The sequence below is a fragment of the Lactuca virosa genome, chromosome 9 (assembly GCF_052849685.1).
Source record: "Lactuca virosa cultivar CGN04683 chromosome 9, Lactuca_virosa_CGN04683_v6, whole genome shotgun sequence".
Taxonomy (NCBI): domain Eukaryota; kingdom Viridiplantae; phylum Streptophyta; class Magnoliopsida; order Asterales; family Asteraceae; genus Lactuca; species Lactuca virosa.
In genome coordinates, this window is record NC_136434.1 from 48,904,348 (window position 1) to 48,923,809 (window position 19,462).

The 19,462-nt window shown below is 38.9% G+C and overlaps 1 long non-coding RNA gene across 2 annotated transcripts; it reads left to right on the plus strand.

Annotated features, from left to right (window-relative positions):
* The first annotated feature begins 11,510 nt into the window (after positions 1-11,510).
* LOC145138111 (uncharacterized) lies at positions 11,511-14,053 on the plus strand. Of its 2 annotated transcripts, none has more exons than XR_013721325.1 (4): positions 11,511-11,735; positions 12,119-12,255; positions 13,258-13,345; positions 13,889-14,053. It is a non-coding gene; the product is annotated as an uncharacterized LOC145138111 (long non-coding RNA). The 2 variants fall into 2 exon arrangements; XR_013721327.1 differs by having other exon boundaries at positions 12,119-12,252.
* Positions 14,054-19,462: the final 5,409 nt, after the last annotated feature.

Genomic DNA, 19,462 nt, shown 5'->3' on the forward strand with positions numbered 1-19,462 from the left:
CAAGGCTTTTCTTCGATAGCTGCACCATTGACAGCTTTGACCCATAAAGGAGCTACTTATACATGGAGCGAGAACCACGAAGAAGCATTCGAGAAGCTAAAGAAGAAATTATGTGAAGCACCGATTCTTTCTCTACCCGATGGAGTTGAAGACTTCGCAGTGTATAGTGATGCGTCGGGAGTCGGGTGGGGATGTGTTCTAACTCAAAGAGAAAAGGTGATAGCATATGCATCTCGACAATTGAAAGAGCATGAAAAGAACTACCCCACTCATGATCTGGAGTTGGCAGCGGTAGTATTTTCACTAAAGATATGGAGGCATTATCTTTACGGCACGAAATGCAAGCTTTTCACGGATCATAAGAGTCTTCAGTATCTCTTTGATCAAAAAGAGTTGAATATGAGGCAACGACGCTGGCTGGAGTTGCTTAAGGATTACGACTGCGAGATACTTTACCACCCTGGTAAAGCAAATGTCGTAGCTGATGCTCTAAGCCGAAAAGTCAACCTGGAAAGAAAAATGCCAAGAGCGTTGAGAAAAACCGAAAGGAAGAACGTTTGGGCAAAACGTTGGAGTTCGGTACAAACAGTCAAGGGCTGAAGGTATTCCAAGATAGGATTTGGGTACCTAAGACGGGAGGAATAAGGGATCTTCTGATGGAAGAAGCTCACAAGACCATGTACTCGATTCATCCCGGCAGCACAAATATGTATAGGGATCTGAAACCCTACTACTGGTGGCCGACGATGAAGCTTGATGTTGCTAAGTACGTGGCCGAGTGCGTAACCTGTGCGAGAGTTAAGGCACAACATCAAAAACCATATGGGAGTTTAGAACCTTTACCTGTACCCATGGGTAAATGGGAAGACATCACCATGGATTTTGTGACTAAACTTCCCAGGACGAAGAACGGTCATGACATGATTTGGGTGGTCGTGGATCATTTCACCAAGAGTGCACACTTCATAGCAGCCAACGAAAGGTGGTCTATGGATAAGCTTGCAAATGCTTACGTGAAGGAAGTGGTAAGACTTCACGGTGTTCCTCTGACGATTGTATCAGATCGTGATAGCCGTTTCACGTCAAGGTTTTGGAGAAGTCTACAAGAGGAATTAGGTACGAAATTGTGTTTAAGTACAGCTTACCATCCGCAGACTGATGGTCAGAGAGAAAGAACAATACAAACACTTGAAGATATATTGAGAGCATGTACCCTGGAATTCCAAGGTAACTGGGATGAGCACTTACCTCTGGTAGAGTTTTCCTACAATAACAGTTTCCACTCGAGCATCAAGATGGCACCCTATCAAGCTTTATACGGACAGAAGTGTCATACGCCATCTTGTTGGCTTGAGGCCGAAGAGAAGCAGTTTATGGGCCCCGAGATAGTCCATGAGACTGCTGAGAAGCTGAAGGTGATCAGGGAAAGGATGTTAGTAGCTCAGGATCGTCAGAAGAGCTATGCTGACAAGAAAAGACGACCAATGACTTTTGAAGTTGGAGATTCCGTTTTGCTTAAAGTCTCACCATGGAAGGGACTTATAAGATTCGGTAAACGAGGAAAGTTGAGTCCAAGGTTTATTGGACCGTTCAAAGTTCTTCAGAAGATTGGCAACCAAGCTTACAAGCTCGAATTACCCGAAGAACTAGATGGTATTCATCACACCTTCCATGTGTGTTATTTGAGGAAGTTCACGGGAGAAGTTCCCGACATAATTCCAATCTCAGAGTTAAGAATGGATGAGAATAAGAGGCTAATCGAAGAGTCTGAGGCAATCGTTGACCGTAAGACTAAGAAGTTACGACGCAAGATGGTCAACTTAGTGCTAGTCTGTTGGAAACATTCGAATGGGCCGAATCTCACTTGGGAAACAGAGAGTGACATGATGAGTCGCTACCCACATCTGTTTGCTGATGCATGATTCCGGGACGGAATCATCCTAAGGGAGAGAGGATTGTAACGCCCGTATTTTGGGGCTAAGCATTAGTAGATGATGTAATAGTCTAGGTCAACTATTGTAACTCTTTTTGAAGTAATAAAGATGAATTATTTGAGTATTATGTGAATTATGTGCATTTATGTGCGTATTACTTATTTATAAATGTATAATAAATAAATGATAAAAATAAGCGTCAAAAATTAAAGTGTGAGATAAGCCCGATATCTTTATATAAAGTTGTAGTGGTCGAAACAAAGATTCTGGGGATATAAAGAACGCCGAAATCCGAGTTATAACGAAGAAGTTATGACCCGTCGAAGTTTCGCGACGGAACCGGCACGGCACCGGGAAGCGTAAATAGTGAATTTAAGATAGAAGACTTTTTGGCCTTAGTAATCTAAACGAAAGTCGTAGAATATATTAAACCGAGAACATCCATAAAAAGAACGCCCAAATCTGACTTTGTATAAGGAAGTTATGAATTTTCTAAGATTCGGCATAGGAGTGCACGGCCCGAAACTCGAATTTTAGTTCGGGCGGTTTTTGGCCTACGCGACCTAAATGAGAGTTGAAGATATCATTAATAGGAACTCAGCGGTAAAAAGACAGAAGAAAACGGAGTCCGTATGAAGGAGTTACGAGTTCTTCGCGGTCATTTAACAGTCTAATCTCCTCCTACTGTTAAATTTAAGATCGGTCGAGAATTAGCCGACAGAGTCAAAATGAAAGTTGTAGATCTTATTTTTACCTACGCGTGGATATAAATAACGTCGAAACGGAGCTCATATGCGAAAGTTACGAATTTTTGAAAATCGGCTGATTTCCACCCTGTGTGCAATGTCACGTGTCAGCACCAGGCTGTGCCTGGCTGTAGCCAGCTGGCTCACGACGTGAATATCAAGAAATTCACGGCATGAATCTCCCTTCAGCCCCCTATAAATAGATCTGTCGGGTTCCATTCATTCTCACACCTTCCCATCTTCTCCTTCTCTCTCTAGAGTCTCTCTCTAAGCCCCCAAACCCCCCAAAAAGCCTAGGAAAACTTCCTAGCACTAGAAGAAAGCCTCGGAGAGCCCGGAGACTCCGAGAAAAAGAGTTTTTCGGTCTGAAACTATGCCCGCACAGAGCCCGGTTTTCAAGCAAACTTCCCGGTTTCGTCAAAGAATATTATTTTAAGAAGCGATGTGTTGTCCGAATCACTCCGTATCAGGTGAGTGTATAGTCACTTTCATCTTACACATAGATTTGAAGTATTTTATATAAATTATGTGCTATGTTTATATATATGTTATCTGTTTTCCTGAGATGTTTGCTGGATGAAAGATCTATACTTCTTTATTTCAGATCTGAAACTTTTTCCTTCAGATCTACACATCCTCATCTCAGATCTAAACTTTTCTTCAGATCTAAACTGTATACTTTGAGATCTATGTTGGATGAAAGATCTGAACTTCTTTCCTTCAGATTTGAACTTTTCTTCAGATTTAGACTGTATATGTATTTTATGCCTTGAAAGTTATGTTGGATAAAAGATATAAGCTTTGATTTACAGATCTGGACCATGTATGTATTTTATATCTACAAATATGTTGGGTAGAACATGGGTAGATGAAATAGTTGGTGTGTGGTAAAATAAAATAATGAGATGCCTCAATGTTGACGTTGTTCCAGTCATATAGCGGAGTATGGATGACGACCACGGACTTTTCTAGGAAGTCCAGTGGAACGCTAGCAGGCTCGCAACCTGTAGGTGTTTGTGAACGAAGTGTTCACCGGTGTACTCCACCCCCCCATGGTTGCCTTACGGACACATATGGCTGAGGAATCCCCTTAGCAGTAGTGTCCATTCCGATGGATTCCTTAGGATAGGTCCCTTGTGATAGATGCTTTAGGGACGTAAGGTGAGGATAACGGGAATGGGTAATCGGGTTTAATGACTGTTGAAAATAATAAACTTATTTATTGTGGGTTGAAAACCCTATATGCTCACCAGGCTCCCCAGCCTGGCCCACTCAGTTTCTTGTATTACAGGTAGTGGCAAAAGCATAGTTGGATGACTTGACGAGAGATTATGGAATTGAGGCCAGATTATGTTTTGTGGCCTAAGATGTTTATTTCTTTTTGGTTTATGCTTATGGTCCGTATCGATGATTGACATCCCGAGTTTTTGTATTGTAATGAAAATACATTTCTTTAAGAAATGCTTTGATAAATTTATATCATATTTTGTTTTGGGAACAAATTCCGCAATACTTTTCTTAAGAAGTTACTCTGATCTTTATTAAAAAGCATAAACGAAATCGGTCTTTTCTGGCCGTGAAAATGGAGATGTCACATGACACAAATGGGTATTTGTGCATAAAAAACGAGAAAAATGAAGTTGTAAGAAATCCAAGACTTGTTCCACATGGTTTTACCCAAAGGCCCGAAATATATATTGAAGAAATGTACTCTCATGTGGTTGATGTAATTACATTTTGTTATCTAATAAGTTTGGAAAATATGAAAAACTGGAGATGCATCTAATGGATGTAGTTAACGCATATTTATATGGATCGCTTAAGAATTATATTTATATGTAAATCCCATAAGTTTTTAAGGTGCCAAAAGCACAAACTTCTAATTCTCAGGAAGTATATTCGGTAAAAATAAATAAATCTTTGTATAGATTGAGTTCAATTGTTTAAGTACATTTTTGTTGAAATGGGGCTACAAAAATGATCCTATAATGCCATGGGTATTCATAAAAAGATCCGGATCATAATTTTTCATAATTGTTGTTTACGTAGATGATTTTAACATAACTAGAACTCCTGCAGCATTGGAAAAAGCCACTTCTTGTTTGAAAGAAAATTTTGAAATGAAAGATCTTGGTAAAATGAAATTTTGTTTGCGTCTTCAAATTGAGAACACCAAAAATGGAATTTTTGTACATCAATCCAATTATCTAGAAAATGAGCTTAAGAGGTTTTATACGGATAACTTACATCCATTCAGTAACCCAATGGTGGTAAGGCACCTAAATTCCAAAAAGGACCAATTTCGACCTTGTGAGAAACATGAAAAACTTCTTGGTCCCGAAGTACGATATATTAGTGCTATTGGTACACTAATGTATCTTGCTAATAATACAAGACCTGATATATCTTTTGCCATAACTTATTAGCAAGATATAGTTCTTGCCCAAAAAGAAGCACTGGAATGGACTCAAACACATTCTTCGATGTCTTCGAGGTAGAACAAATATGGGCTTATACAACTCAAATTCATGAAATATGAAGTTAACTCGTTATGCAAATATTGGATATTTGTCTGATCCACACAAAGCTAGATCCCAAATAGGTTATTTATTCACTTGTGGAGGTACCGTAATTTCTTGACGTTCTGTTAAATAAACTTTAGTTGCTTCTTCTTCTAACCATGAAATTATTATATCAACTCATGAGATGATGCGGCTTGTATAGCCCAATACAATGAAGGTTTTCTCAAAGGAGATAGAACCAAACATATAACACCAAAGTTCTTTTTCACTCATGATCTTCAAAATGATCATGACATCAACATCCAAAAAAATCAATCAAGTAACCACTTGGACAATTTGTTTACTAAAGCGCTTCATACATCCAAATTTGAAAAGATGGTACAAAACATTGTTATGCCGCGTTTCAAGGAAATCAAGTGATGTGTCCATCAGGGGGAGTTGGAAACACATTGTACTCTTTTCCTTAGCAAAGTTTTTCCCAGTGGTTTTCGTAGCAAGGTTTTTAACGAAGTAATTATTTCTAATGTCTATTATTAATCGTGTACTCTTTTTCCTTAATTACGAGTTTTTTCCATGAGGTTTTACCTATTAAGGTTTTAACGAGACATGATACAATCAACATTCAAGGGGGAGTGTTATGAAATATTAATTTGTAAATGACCATTGGATTCCCCATTTGTACCATAAGTCTCCATAATTAGTAAGCATTATAACATACATTATTATGAGTTTTATGAGCGTAGTTATGTACCACTTTAAACAACATTCATAACATAGCTCACCTTTCATCTTCTTTGTTTTAGTATAAATAGTGAGTAATACGTATTGTAAATGTTGGTTTTTTTTACCACGAGTGATGAAATAAAGTTCTTTACAATCTCATTTCCTACTTTGTTCTTTGAATTAGCTTCATATTTTATAACAATGTATAGATTTTCAATTTTCATATTCTTATTATTGATTTCAATTTTTTTTCTAAAAAGGTAAATGGTCCACGTCAATCTGTCTCAAACCCACATAGTATTGTATTCGATTGTATTTACATGTTTCTTCCCTATCATCATTATCGGCCAAGTAAAGTAAATAAATTTCATCCAAACAATAGAAACCTTAATAAATTAGTAAATTCAGGTTCTCTTTGTAAATTTTGTATCTCTATCACAAGTGATCGATGATATGTTGCTTACGGTTAGTTGGTCATGATTTTTTTCTTGGAGATTGTTCATACTTATTATATTATATATTATATGTTGTTAGCTACTACATGACAGAGTTGATGATTTTAAAGGTGATCCGAGTGAAAAATATATGTATCTTCTTGGTAGCGGGATAGTGTGTGGATGGTTGAGCTATAGAAGAGTATGTACATTAGAAGGAATAAACAGAGGAATAATATCAACATTAATACGGTATCACTATTGTGTCGTCGTTGATGCTATTTTTCCGCTCTAACTGGTATCACCTCCATTGAAACTTTCCCATTATCTCTTAAATTAAGAAACCCTAACTTATTTTTTTCTCTTTCAAATCAAAAATCTGGTAGACTCCTTCACCATTTTTTTCGGCCATCATCGCGCCTCATGAAAAAATTTGAAACTACTTCATAGCCGTCGTCGCCACCATTAAACCACCATCATTATCCACATAGTCTTTGTTGTCTACGACGTCGTTCCACAATATGCTCGACGACACTCTCCGCCACAAGATTTGAAACCAAAAATATCACTATCGCTCGTCGCACCAAAACCATAAGAGTTCGCGTTGTTCGTCGTACTGGAAACACAAACATTCGTCACTGTTCATCGCACCGTATCTGCAAGCGTTCCCCTTCACTCCTAACTATGTTCATCGCACTGTATCTGCAAGCGTTCCCCTCCACTCATTAGTCACTGTCTCACCCACCTACTGGCGTGAAATCACCACTATTCGCCACCTTTCCATACTTTCTTCTTTGAACTTCACTGTAACATTAATAACCCTAACCGCCATATCTAAAAAACCCTATTAAACCAATATAAATTGTTTTATTTTCTAATTTTTAAGTTCAATATGAAGGTACGAATGAATGAGTTTTATGTTTCTTATACTTTTTTTAAAGCATTTTTTGTAATAAATTGTGAATATTGTAACTTATGAAGGTATGAATGCAAGTTTTAAGTTGTGAATATAGGTATAAATGCATAATTTTTGTCTATTAACATGTGAATGTATTGTGAACACACACACACACACACACACATATATATATATATATATATATATATATATATATATATATATATATATATATATGTATATATATATATATATATATATATATATATATATATATTGTATTAAGCTGTGAATTTTATATCCATGTATTGTTATATCAAAGATACATTATTTTTAATGATTTGAAGTTATATCTATTACAAAGTTGTTATATTCATTGTTGTAACATCCTTTATTTTTGGCAATTCTAAATACTTTGTTTATAAGTAACTAAATAATTAAAATTGAGGATTTAAAATATTAAACCAATAATATTTAAATTATTAGAGTTGAGTTATGGAGAGCATAAATTTATTTGGTCGTTTAATAGAAATTATGGTAATATGGACTAGAATTGTCAAATTGACCAAACAAGTTATAGTGAACTTTTACATAGTCAAGGACTTCAATTTTTAGAGAGTTGGTACAGTGGGGTAAAAGTCTAAATTTAGTAGGTTTATTTAAAACTCTTGAAAAGTATTGTTAATTTCTGAAAAATGGTAAATCATGGGGTTATTTAGCCAATTGGTCAAATATTAGGAGAATCTAACTAATCCCTCACTCATTTGAAGGGATATCGAGACTTGAGTGCAATAAGGGTTATCCATGGAGATTTGAGAGAGAAAGGGAGATGTTGAAGAGAGGTTTTGATGATACTGAAGCAATAGAAGATACATTGTAGTTGTAATAGCTTTATAAGGTATACATCCTAACAATTTCCCTCGAAATTCGAGTTAGGTTTTAGTGTAATCACTAAATCCAAGATTCTAATCTTACTTGTTAATTTGTACGTGACTTGATGTTAGAAATTCTTAATAGAATGTAAATCCTTAAATGTGTATATTTGGGATGAGGATCATGAAGTAAATCGATATGAAACCCAAGGAAACTTGTTATAAAAAGGGTTAGGTTTTGAGAAATTATAAAACGAGAAAAAAATAGAAATACTCTATATATATATCAATGCTTAAACTAATTGAAATTATGTTTGAATAAGTCGTAATACGTGTGAGAATTCTATTTATATGTTTCAAATTTTGATTAATCAATATATAAGGAAAAATGCTAAATTGTGCTCTTATTTGGGCTCAAAATTGGGACAAAATAGGGTAAACCATATAATGGTAGTATAAAGAAGAAAAAATGTTCTAAGAGACTTGATTAACCTATTGTAACATCCGGATTTCCAGGGACATTATCGTGTATGTTAATTTTGAGATTTAAGGAGGGACTCGACGAGTTGAGGGACCAACTCGCCGAGTCGAGTCGAGTGATCGCGTGAATTTAATGAATGGACTCGACGAGTCAGAGGAGGGACTCGCCGAGTAGGTGCTGGGTAGAGAAACCCTAATTTCCCGGGTTTGAGACCTATTTAAAGGAACTTATAGCCTCATTTGCGGCTACCCTTCCTCGAGAGCAAACCCTAAACGTGTATGGAGAGCCCTGAGAGTCTTAGAAGCAAAAACTTGGAGTAAACTAGTGCATCTCTTGAGGAGAAGAGGAGGTCACCCATCAAGGGAGCTAGAGAATCAGTGGATCTGGTGTAACTTCGTGCAAGGGCTTGAGTAAGAGGTAAAAGCTTGCACCTTTCTTGTTATTTTGCTTAGATCTTGTAGATATGGAAGATTAGGGTTTCTTCCACCATTGTTGGGACTTTGTATGCATAAGGTCTCTCATGAGGCCTAGACTTCAGATCTGGACCTTGTGAGGTCCAGAGAGTCCAAAGATTATAGCTTTAGTTAACCATAGAAGAGTTATTGTGGTTAATCATCCTTGTTAGAGTTATATTGGCATTATGAGCCTTATATGCCATGTTTAAACGTAAAGCTTGCAGCTTTACGTGACAATCGACCCTCAGGATGGTAGATCTAGTGTTTGGGGTGATGGATCTGCCTTAAATCGTCTGAATGAACATTTGGTCTGAATGAACTCGCCGAGTCGATGAGCCGACTCGACGAGTTGGTTAGGGTTTGTCCCGAGGAACAGAATTAGGCGATAGCTCGACGAGTTGGGGGTCAACTCGACGAGCTGAGTTGGACTGTCACGAGATTTCTGAGGAAAGTAAGTGGACTCGACGAGTCGCAAGGGTGCACTCGGCGAGTCGGGTCAAACATGGATTGTTGACTCAAGTTTGACTTCTGTTGACTTTGGGGCTTTGATCAACATAAGTAGTAGAGACCATGGAGGGGTAAAATGGTCTTTTATTCACTTCAAAGAGTTAAAGAGAGGAAGAATAGCCTTCGGTCATTAGAGTTGTGATTAGAGTATCACTTAGAGATATTCATCCCTTGTGTTAGGTGGAGGCTAGTTCGAGATTCGGGAGCGGGGTCTTTACTTGCTGCTGGTCAGGTGAGTCTTCTCACTATACTTTACCTTGAGTGGTAAGTAGAGTTATGTGACAGAGTATCTTGTATGCTATGTATGTGATGTGTTGCACTGCATTATTTCTATGTGATTTATGTTGTGTGTATTCCAGAGTTCACAGAGTTAGGACCGGAAGGTCCACAGAGTTAGGACCAGAGGGTCCACAGAGTTAGGGCCAGTGGGCCCACAGAGTTATAGCCTCGAGTGGCTAATATGTGTTATATGTGGTATTTTGGGGAACTCACTAAGCTTCGTGCTTACCGTGTTATGTGTTATGTGTTTCAGGTATCTCAGAGGATCGCGGGAAGGCACCGACTTGATTGTACACACCAGAGAAAGAGTCATGTTTTGAGGATCCTGGCTTAGTAATGGAGTTGTGTTTTATTATTTGAATAAACGAGATTTCTATACAATATGTTACGAAAAGTATGCGATTCTAAAATAAAAATTTTGTTTGAAAAATTACGGCGTTACACCTATATTCATGTATAACAAGTGTGATAGAATCTTGAAATCCTAAAAAGATAGGACCAAAAAGATTATATATAAGAACCTTGAAAATAAAATAAAACATGAGAAAAAAAGGAGAAATTGTGTTAAACATGTCCGATGTAATATATTATGCTGAAAATTGTATTTAAAAATGTTTTAATAATTATTAGAAGTGAAATCATGCAAAAAAAATTGGTGTTTTGACATTAATACAGAGAAATAGCAAAGTAGGTTGCTATAAAAGGTAAAAATAACAAAGTAGGTTGCTATAGGTGAACAAAACTTAAAACTGGATTATAATTTGTAACACCGGTTTTCCAAAAGATATCACCTGAAGACTTAATAGGATTAAGATGGGATTTTCGGAGAAAACCCTCTGCCACAACGTGGTGCATGAATGGTCACGACGTGGCATGGGTTCTAGGATACACATATTTATGGTAAGCACCACGACGTGGCAGGTAGTGTGCCATGACGTGGTGTCTATTGCAACTCAAACCCATAAAGATTAGGGCTTCTTCCATATTTAAAGACTCTAACTCCAGGTTTAGGGTATTCCTTTCAGCCTCTATCTTCCCCTTTGATAAACCCTATCCCCCTTCTCTCTTTCCCCTCTCCTCCTTGTCATATTTTATGAAAGTGTACCATTTTGGGTGCTTGAAGGAAGTCCACCATCTCTTGAAGCTTGGGTGTGTATCTCCAGAAGACACCTAGCATATTGAACATCATTTGGACCTCTATAAGTATTTAAGTTCCCAACTTTGTGGCTTTAGCTTTCTAGATCTAGAGTTTATGTGTAACACCCCGTTTATTAGATAAATAAATGAGCAAATTAATAAATTAATAGTAGCCCTAAAATCCGTAGTGATATAGCAAGGTGTTGGTCTCGAGGGTAATTGTTACAATTTTAGAAGTTAAGGGTTAAAATTGTAAGTTTTGGATTTAAATTGAAAAGGATTTCAGAAGTCAGGATGTGTTTGGTAATTATTGGACTTGATTTGAAAGGGGTTTCAGAAGATAGGGTATAAATGGTAAATTATGTACCTAGGTGGAAAGAAATTTGTCATGAGGGGCTAAAGGGTAAATGTTGGATTTAAGTTGAAGAAGATTTTGTGAGGAGGGGCTGATTTTAGAAATGTGACACAAGTTGAAATGAGACACAGGTTTAACCCCGTATCCCATTTTCCTTCTCATTTGGAGTATCGGAACCCTAAGCTATCATCCAGCCGCCATGTATGAGGTTCCACAGCCGCCACCTCCCTTTTCTTTTCCGTCCGTGCTCCGGTCAGTCAAGCCCGCTGCCGCCGCTCCTCGCCATCACACGCCTACTGCCGGAGACGTTAAGGGGTAAACGAAGAACCGCCGAGGGCCGTAGGAACTCGTGATACTCGCCATGTGTAGGTCGTAAGCCACAGAAACGCTCGGTAAGTCGCCCCATAACCCATCTTCTTCCCTCTCTCTCGTTGTGTTCAGTGGAATCGACGTCGGAGACGTCTCCATCGTCTTCGGTGGTCGTGAGGCCACTATTTCATCTATCCGGCGAAGACTGCCGCCTAGCCGGTGGCGGTGTGGGCGTAGGTTCGAGTTTTTGCTTTGCTGTCAGTGTTTGTGTTGTTGTATGATCCATTTCTGGCCGAAAATCCAAGGAAAACCCACCGCCACCACCTCATGGTGGTGGCTGCCACTGTTTCTGTCACCCTTTGCCGCCACCAGCCACCTTAGGAGGTGGCTGTATATATATATATATATATATATATATATATATATATATATTATGTAAAAAGTTATTTATGCAATCTTTGGGCAGGAACCACTACCACCATTGGAAATGGTGGCTACCGCCGCCTTCCACCGCTCTCAGCCGCTGCTGTTGCCGCCTCTCCGGGGTTCTGCCGCTGTCAAGCGCCACCAGGTGGTGGTTGTGTTGCTATTACGAGCATGGTAGTGAGTGTGTGTTATTTCAGTGTTGTACGTTTGAGTTTGTTTAGCCGGAAAATGAGAACAGCCACTACCACCACCGTGAGTTGGTGGCTGCCGCCTCGAGCCACCGTCGACCACCGTGGTGTGGCTGTGTGTGTGTGTGTGTATTAGTTAGTGTTTGTATTTTGGATAAAAGCCTTGTAATTGTAATTAGCATGAAATAATGAAAGTAATAATAGTAACCACCACCGTAAGGTGGTGGCCGCCGCCATGAGCCGCCATTGACCACCACTACCCGAGGCGGTAGTGGGTGGTGCCCCAGAAGCAAACCCTAATGGACCTAGCAAGACCCTAATAGGCTTAAAGATTAATTTTGGGCCTCTTGGGCCATGTTTGAATGGAAACCCTAATTAGGGTTTAGAAAACCCTAATTGTGAGTAATTGGGCCTTAGACTTATTGGACCCATCTTTGGGCCATTGGGATTGGATTGTGTATTAAGCCCAAATCACTCCATATCACTTATCTAGTAGAGTAAAGGACTTAATGGATTAAGTCCTTAATGGGTTAAGTAAGAAACACTTAACCCTAGTTATCATTTTATGTGAAACCCTAATTTCACTTGGGCTTTGTGTTGGGCCATCCAAGAACAAACAAATGGACTAGAATAATTTAATGGGCTTTAGGGTAAGGCCCATAGGAGGGTGTGGGCCCAATTTGGAAAATTGGGCCATAGATGGGCCATAGTTGGGGCCTAGATGGTTGTATAATATTGGTCCCCTAGAATGAGACATGTTGGACTGGACTAATCAATTGGGCCTTAAGGGAAGTCCACGTAGAGGCTTGGGCCCAATTTGGAAAATTGGGCCATATGTTGGGCTTTGAACCCTAGTTGAATTTGGGCTTATGGATTGGGCCTTGGGCTTGGGTAAGCCAAGCTAGGGGTAATGTAGTAATTATCCAAAGTATGCATTTATAGTTATGTGTTAGAACCCAATTAGTAATTGGGTGTTATTTGGTGTTGACAGTTCGGGAATCTGTCATCCAGCAGCTGGGGTTGAGTCTGCGGGACTTCAGCAGTGTGGGATTGTGTCTACGGGACTTCAGCAGTGTGAGGTGAGTTCCCTTCTAGTAGGAACGGGTCTACGGCCACAATGTCGGCCCGTTTAGTTAGCAGTAGTTCCGGACTTCGGTCCGATGCAGTAGTTCAGTGTGCTTGATGTCTTTGTGATTCAAGCATGTCTGTGTGTTATGTGTTCCGGACTTCGGTCTGATGCAGTTGCAGTATATGTATTTATGCTAGTAGTTATGATTATGCTATGCTATGTTCAGTCAGTTCCGGACTTCGGTCCGATGCAGAGGGCAAGGCCCTGGTTAGTTCCGGACTCCGGTCCGATGCAGTTTCCGGACTTCAGTCCGATGCAGAGGGCAAGGCCCTGGTTAGTTCCGGACTTCAGTCCGATGCAGTTTCCGGACTTCGGTCCGATGCAGAGGGCAAGGCCCTGGTTAGTTCCGGACTTCGGTCCGATGCAGTTTCCGGACCTCGGTCCGATGCAGTGGGCAAGGCCCAGTAGTTGCTTTATATGTTATTGTATGGTATGTGGTAGTTTGGGGGAGCTCACTAAGCTTTGTGCTTACAGTTTCAGTTTTTGGTTTCAGGTACTTCCGCTAGTAAGGGGAAGAGCTCGGGATGATGGCATGGCACACACCACAGCTTCAGTTTGTCCTGGGAGTTTTATTCGGATATTTTGATATGTTTTGACATCAGTTGATTTGATAAATTTATTATGACATTTGTGATACACGATTCATGGTTTTATCATATGACATATGATATTGTGGGTTTTTAGTAATATTGAAACAAAAATTTTTGGGTTGTATATTTGAGATGTTTCATTATGGCTTTTCATGTCCATTTCATGGTGGTGGTTGGAGTTCATGGAAGAACTCCAAATAAAGCTTGCAATTTTGCTACATTGAATGTCCCTGGAGTGTTCTACCTTTTATATCTAGAATTTGAGTATGGTTTGGAGCCATGCATGAGTTAAATGTCACATTTTGACCTAGTTTTTTTGGAGACATGCATGTCCATAAAGTAATGACTTTTATGACTTATCTTGGTGCAATGAAGCCCTTTGTAAAGTATCATAAGTTGTCTTGATGGATTAAGCTCTTAATGAAGATTTGAGGGAAACTGCCAGTGACCATGATGTGACCAAGGAATGACCACGATGTGGTGAAGTATAGAATCGCGTTTGTTTTGTTTGGCCATGCCCACGACATGGCCAAGGAGGTTCCATGATGTGGCGATGTGTCGCATGCCATCTATTTTGACCTTTCATGCTCACGACGTGGCCAAGAGGTCTCCACACCGTGGTGGCTGTTGACTTAGTTGATTGTTGACTTGTGTTGATCGTTGATCATTGACTTTTGACCTGTTTGACTTGGGGTCAAACTTGGAAGAATTGGATTTGTGATTGAGGATTTATCTCTTTTGATGTTATTCGGTTCGCGATATTGAGTAGTGCAAGGTGTGAGAGTGTTGTGCTTTTCTGGTTCTTCAATCCAGGTAAGTTTTTCACTATGACACGTATCTCATTGTATATCCTTTACATGGTAGGATAGAGGTACTGCTAGAGTACAAGTATTCTAGTTGACTATGATAACTCCTTGTTATGCATGTACAATGTAGGACACTTGGTGTTATGGTATAATAGACTGGTAGGGTCTTGCTTGATGATCGTATGATTTTGTTAGGAGTTATGTTTAGGTAGGGTAACTAGGGAAGGCTAGTTTCCAAGGGTATGTAATATGCTAGTACATATTATGTGTTTATGTTACATGATTATGTGATAGTTATATATTGGGTTCTATGTAGTTTAAGTTGGATAGCCTGAGAACTCTTGGTCTAATGACTTATTGCGATGTTCTTGTTTGATTGTTAGCTCTCGAATAGATCATTTGTTCGATTGTCTATCTGATCCTTGACTACATACGACTTTATGAACTGTATGAAAGATCAGGATCTGATAGCTCCTGGCAGTGGAGGTTGGGTTGGGCCTGTTTACTCCTTGGGTGGGGCCCGTTATGTATGGTTGGGTGGGGCCCGTTATGTAAGATTGGGTGGGGCCCGTCAGGTTTGTTTGGGCAGGGTCGTTATGAGAGTTGGGATGGGCCCATTTACTATTGTGTTGGGCATGTTACGTATGATATATGTATATGGATAGGAGCTTTGGTTCCTCGTTGTTAGATTCGAGGATTGTATGTTTATGCATTCTATGTATGGTGGAATATGTGGTATATTGGGGAACTCACTAAGCTTTATGCTTACAATTGTGGATTAAACATTTTGCAGGTTGTTCGTGAGAAGAGCCTGGCAGGACTGTACACACGCATTGAAGATATTTGTTTCTACGGTTTTGTAAACCTAACTTTATTAATGTATGGTTTTCAATCATTCAGATGTTATTCAATGGTTTTGAAACAAAGGCTTTAATCGGTTAATCTATTTTATAAAGGAAAAATCTCTTTGAAATTTTGGGACGTTACATAATTAATTAAATACCTTATAAAAAATTATTTATGGTTCTAAACATGAAAAAAGTGTTGGAAACACAAAAGCAAACCACTAGAACTCGTGTGTAGTTTCTATAGTATATTGTTTGAGTGTTACAAGTGAAAGTTAAGTTGTAGTACACTGAATTAGGGATTTATTGATCCTAGTGTGCATCGAAGGTAAATTTTTAGAAGTGGTAAAAATAATCAACTCACTTGGAGTTGAAATGTAAAAGTTATTGTACTCTGAAAATGGTACCTCACTTAATTTTTGTGAGAAAAGTGTGCAACATCTTATGTTCATGGTTGTATAGCTCAAGATATAGAAGTTGGAATGTAACATCCTATTTCCTGCTATTTTTGAGCCATGGACCGGAATTCGACTGTGTAAGGTTTTGGGCATTAAGAAGGCAAAGTTTAGTCCTTATGGAAAGAGGTATTGGTAGTTAAGATATTTTATCCTTGAATTGGGTATTTTGAGCTATAGTTAAGCCTTGGTCTCTATTTGTTGAATAGGTGACCTGTAGAGATGGTATTCAGAGAAGTGTATTGTCCAGCTATTCGTTAGACTGTGAGGTGAGTTTTCCTCACTATACCCATGGGTCAAAGGCACCAATGTCGGCTCACTAGATTATTTATTTATTATGGTCAGGATAGTGATATGATAGTTTGTGGTTGTTCAGTAGAACCGTATGATTATCTGTGTTTGTTGGTTCTGTGTTTATATTTATTTGTTGCATACGTCGACATGTCGTGTTAGGTTGAGGCGGTCCTGCTTTGTGTTGTAGGCCAAGACACCCGGGGACGACCAGATAGGCTGTAGGCCCTACGAGGCGGTCCAGTGAGGCCGGCGGCCCGTGGAGCGGTCCGGATAGACTGTAGGCCCTGCGAGGCGAACAAGTCATGTTGAAGGCTCGTAGAGCGGTCCAGATAGGTTGTAGGCCCTACGAGGCGGTCCAGTAAGGCTGGATGCTCATATGGTATGCTCGTTTGTTGTGTGGTGTGTTGGTACTTTGGGGGGAACTCACTAAGCTTTGGCTTACAGTTTTAGTTTATGGTTTCAGGTACTTTAGAGGATCGTGGGAAAGCAAAGGCGTGATCATGCATAACTTCCTGTTTTTATGGCTTTGGGTCTTGGGAAAACTCTGATTTTGAAATAATGTTTTTGGAAACAATGTCTCTTTTTTAAACAATGATGTTAAATGGTTGATTTTGAAAATTTTGAATTTCTTGGATTTTTGGGATGTTAAATGGAATTTGTAACTTTATAAATAAAATTTGTGGTCATCATAAAACGGTACAATTACTAGTTTGAATCAACACAAATAGATACCATATGATTAATTTATGAACTTCACAAGTTTAGAGTTATATTCGCTCGTTCCTTGTAAGTTCAGGGGTTGACCTTACAAAATTAGGTAGTAAGTTCAGGTGCTTAAAGCGCGCTTATGCACATCCCACACAAATTCAAGGCAAAAACCTGCACAACCTATGCGAGGTTGGTCTGACTAAGACTTATGGGTTTTAAGCCCTTGGTATCTTATTTTCACCTAGAAACTTCCAAGTTTAGTATATGTTAACTCTAGGTGTGAAATGTGTGCGATGAAAACTAATGCTTGGTAGATCCAACTACTTTGAGCAATAAACACAACAAGTCAAAGTGATAATCAAGTTCAGATCATATCCTCTTCATGATAGATAGAAATTTTATTGATAACTTGAAGTTGAATCACGTGTGCTTTAAGGAATTAGGGCAACAAATCATGAAAATGGAATGAACAGTGGTAAGGTGTGCTCATATCCGATTGAGTTCCCAAGGACTTTTTTAGAGATTTCCATAATCGTGAGGTAAATATACTATCTCTGTCAGAGATAATAGATACAGGTACCCCGTGTAGTTTGATAATTTCTTTCAGATAAGTTTGAGTTAGTTTCTCCATCTTATCTGTTTCTTTGATTGGCAGGAAGTGGGCTGACTTGGTCAAATGATCGATCACTACCCAAATAGTGTCGTAACTGCTTGATGTCTTAGGTAGTTTTGTTACAAATTCCATAGAGACATGTTCCCACTTCCACTCGGGTATTTATGGTTGTTGTAGTAGACCCGAGGGCTTCTGATATTCTGCCTTAACTTTGGAGCAAGTTAGGCATTTTCCCATATAGGTGGCAATTTTAGCTTTCATGTTTTTCCACTAATACAACTTTTTCAAATCTATGTACATTTTGTCAGAGCCCGGATGAACATAATATCTTGATCTGCAAGCTTATTCCAAGACTAAGCTTATGATGTCACCAAACTTTGGCATCCAAATTCGGTTCATTAAGTAATGTGTTTCGTCATCCCTAAGCTCGAATTGTTTATCCATTCCTCATATAGGTTCACTCGTTATGTTCTTTTCTTTCAGAGCATCGAGTTAAACTTCTTGAATCTGAGCGGTAAGGTACGAATGGATAGTCATTTCTAAATCCCGTACTCGGCAGGTTTGATGCGTTCTTTTTGGCTCAAGGCATCTGCCACAACATTCGCCTTTCTATGATGGTAACAAAACTCACATTTGTAATCATTTAGTAACTCAACCCATCTTCTTTGCCTCATGTTGAGTTCTTTTTTATTGAAGATGTGTTGACGACTCTTGTGATCAATGGAGATGGTGTACTTGGTACCATACAGGTAGTGTCTCCAGATTTTTAACTCAAATACTACAACTCCCAGCTCAAGGTCATGGGTAGAGTAGTTGTTCTCGTGAACTTTGAGTTGTCTGGAAGCATAAGCAATAACCTTCTCCCTCTTCATCAATAAGTATCCCAACCCTTGGTGTTACATATCGCAGTATACAATGAAGTCTTTTGTTCCTTTCGGAAGGGAAAGGATTGGTGCACTACACAAACTTTGCTTCAGTTTCTAGAAAACAACTTCTTTTTCTTCTTCCCAGTCAAACCTGGTGTCTTTTTATGTCAATGTTGAGAGGGGTTTGGCTATCTTGGAGAAATTCTCAATGAATCTCTGATAGTAGCCAACAATGCCTAAGCATTGGCACACTTCTGTTGGCATCTTTAGTGCTTCCCAATTCTTAACGGCTTCAATCTTGGAAGGGTCGACATGAATCCCTTTGTTGCTGAACACATGTCCCAAAAAGTGTACTTCTAATCCAAAATTCACATTTAGAAAATATGAGGTACAACTTTTCTTTTCGTAGTAGTTCCAGGATAAGTTGTAAATTTTGGTTGTGTTCCTCCTTGGTTCGTGAGTATATCAATATATCACCGATAAATACAATCACAACTTGTCCAAGTATGGTTTGAAAAAAATGGTTCATAAGATCTATGAACACTGTTGGGGCATTCGTCAATCTGAAAGGCCTAACTAGGAACTCGTAATGACCATATCGAGTCCTAAATATTATCTTTGGAATATCTCCTTCTTGCACTCTGAGATGATGATACCCTGATTGGAGATCTATCTTGGAGTAGTAGCTAGATCCTAGAATTTTATCGAACAGATCATCGATTCTTAGGAGTGGGTAACGATTCTTGATCGTTAATTTTTTTTACTCCCGGTAATCAATGCACATCCAAAAGGATCCGTCCTTCTTTTTGAAAAACAGGATTGGTGCTCCCCAAGGTGAGAAGCTAGGCTTGATGAATCCTTTGTCAATAAGTTCTTGAAGTTATCTAGAC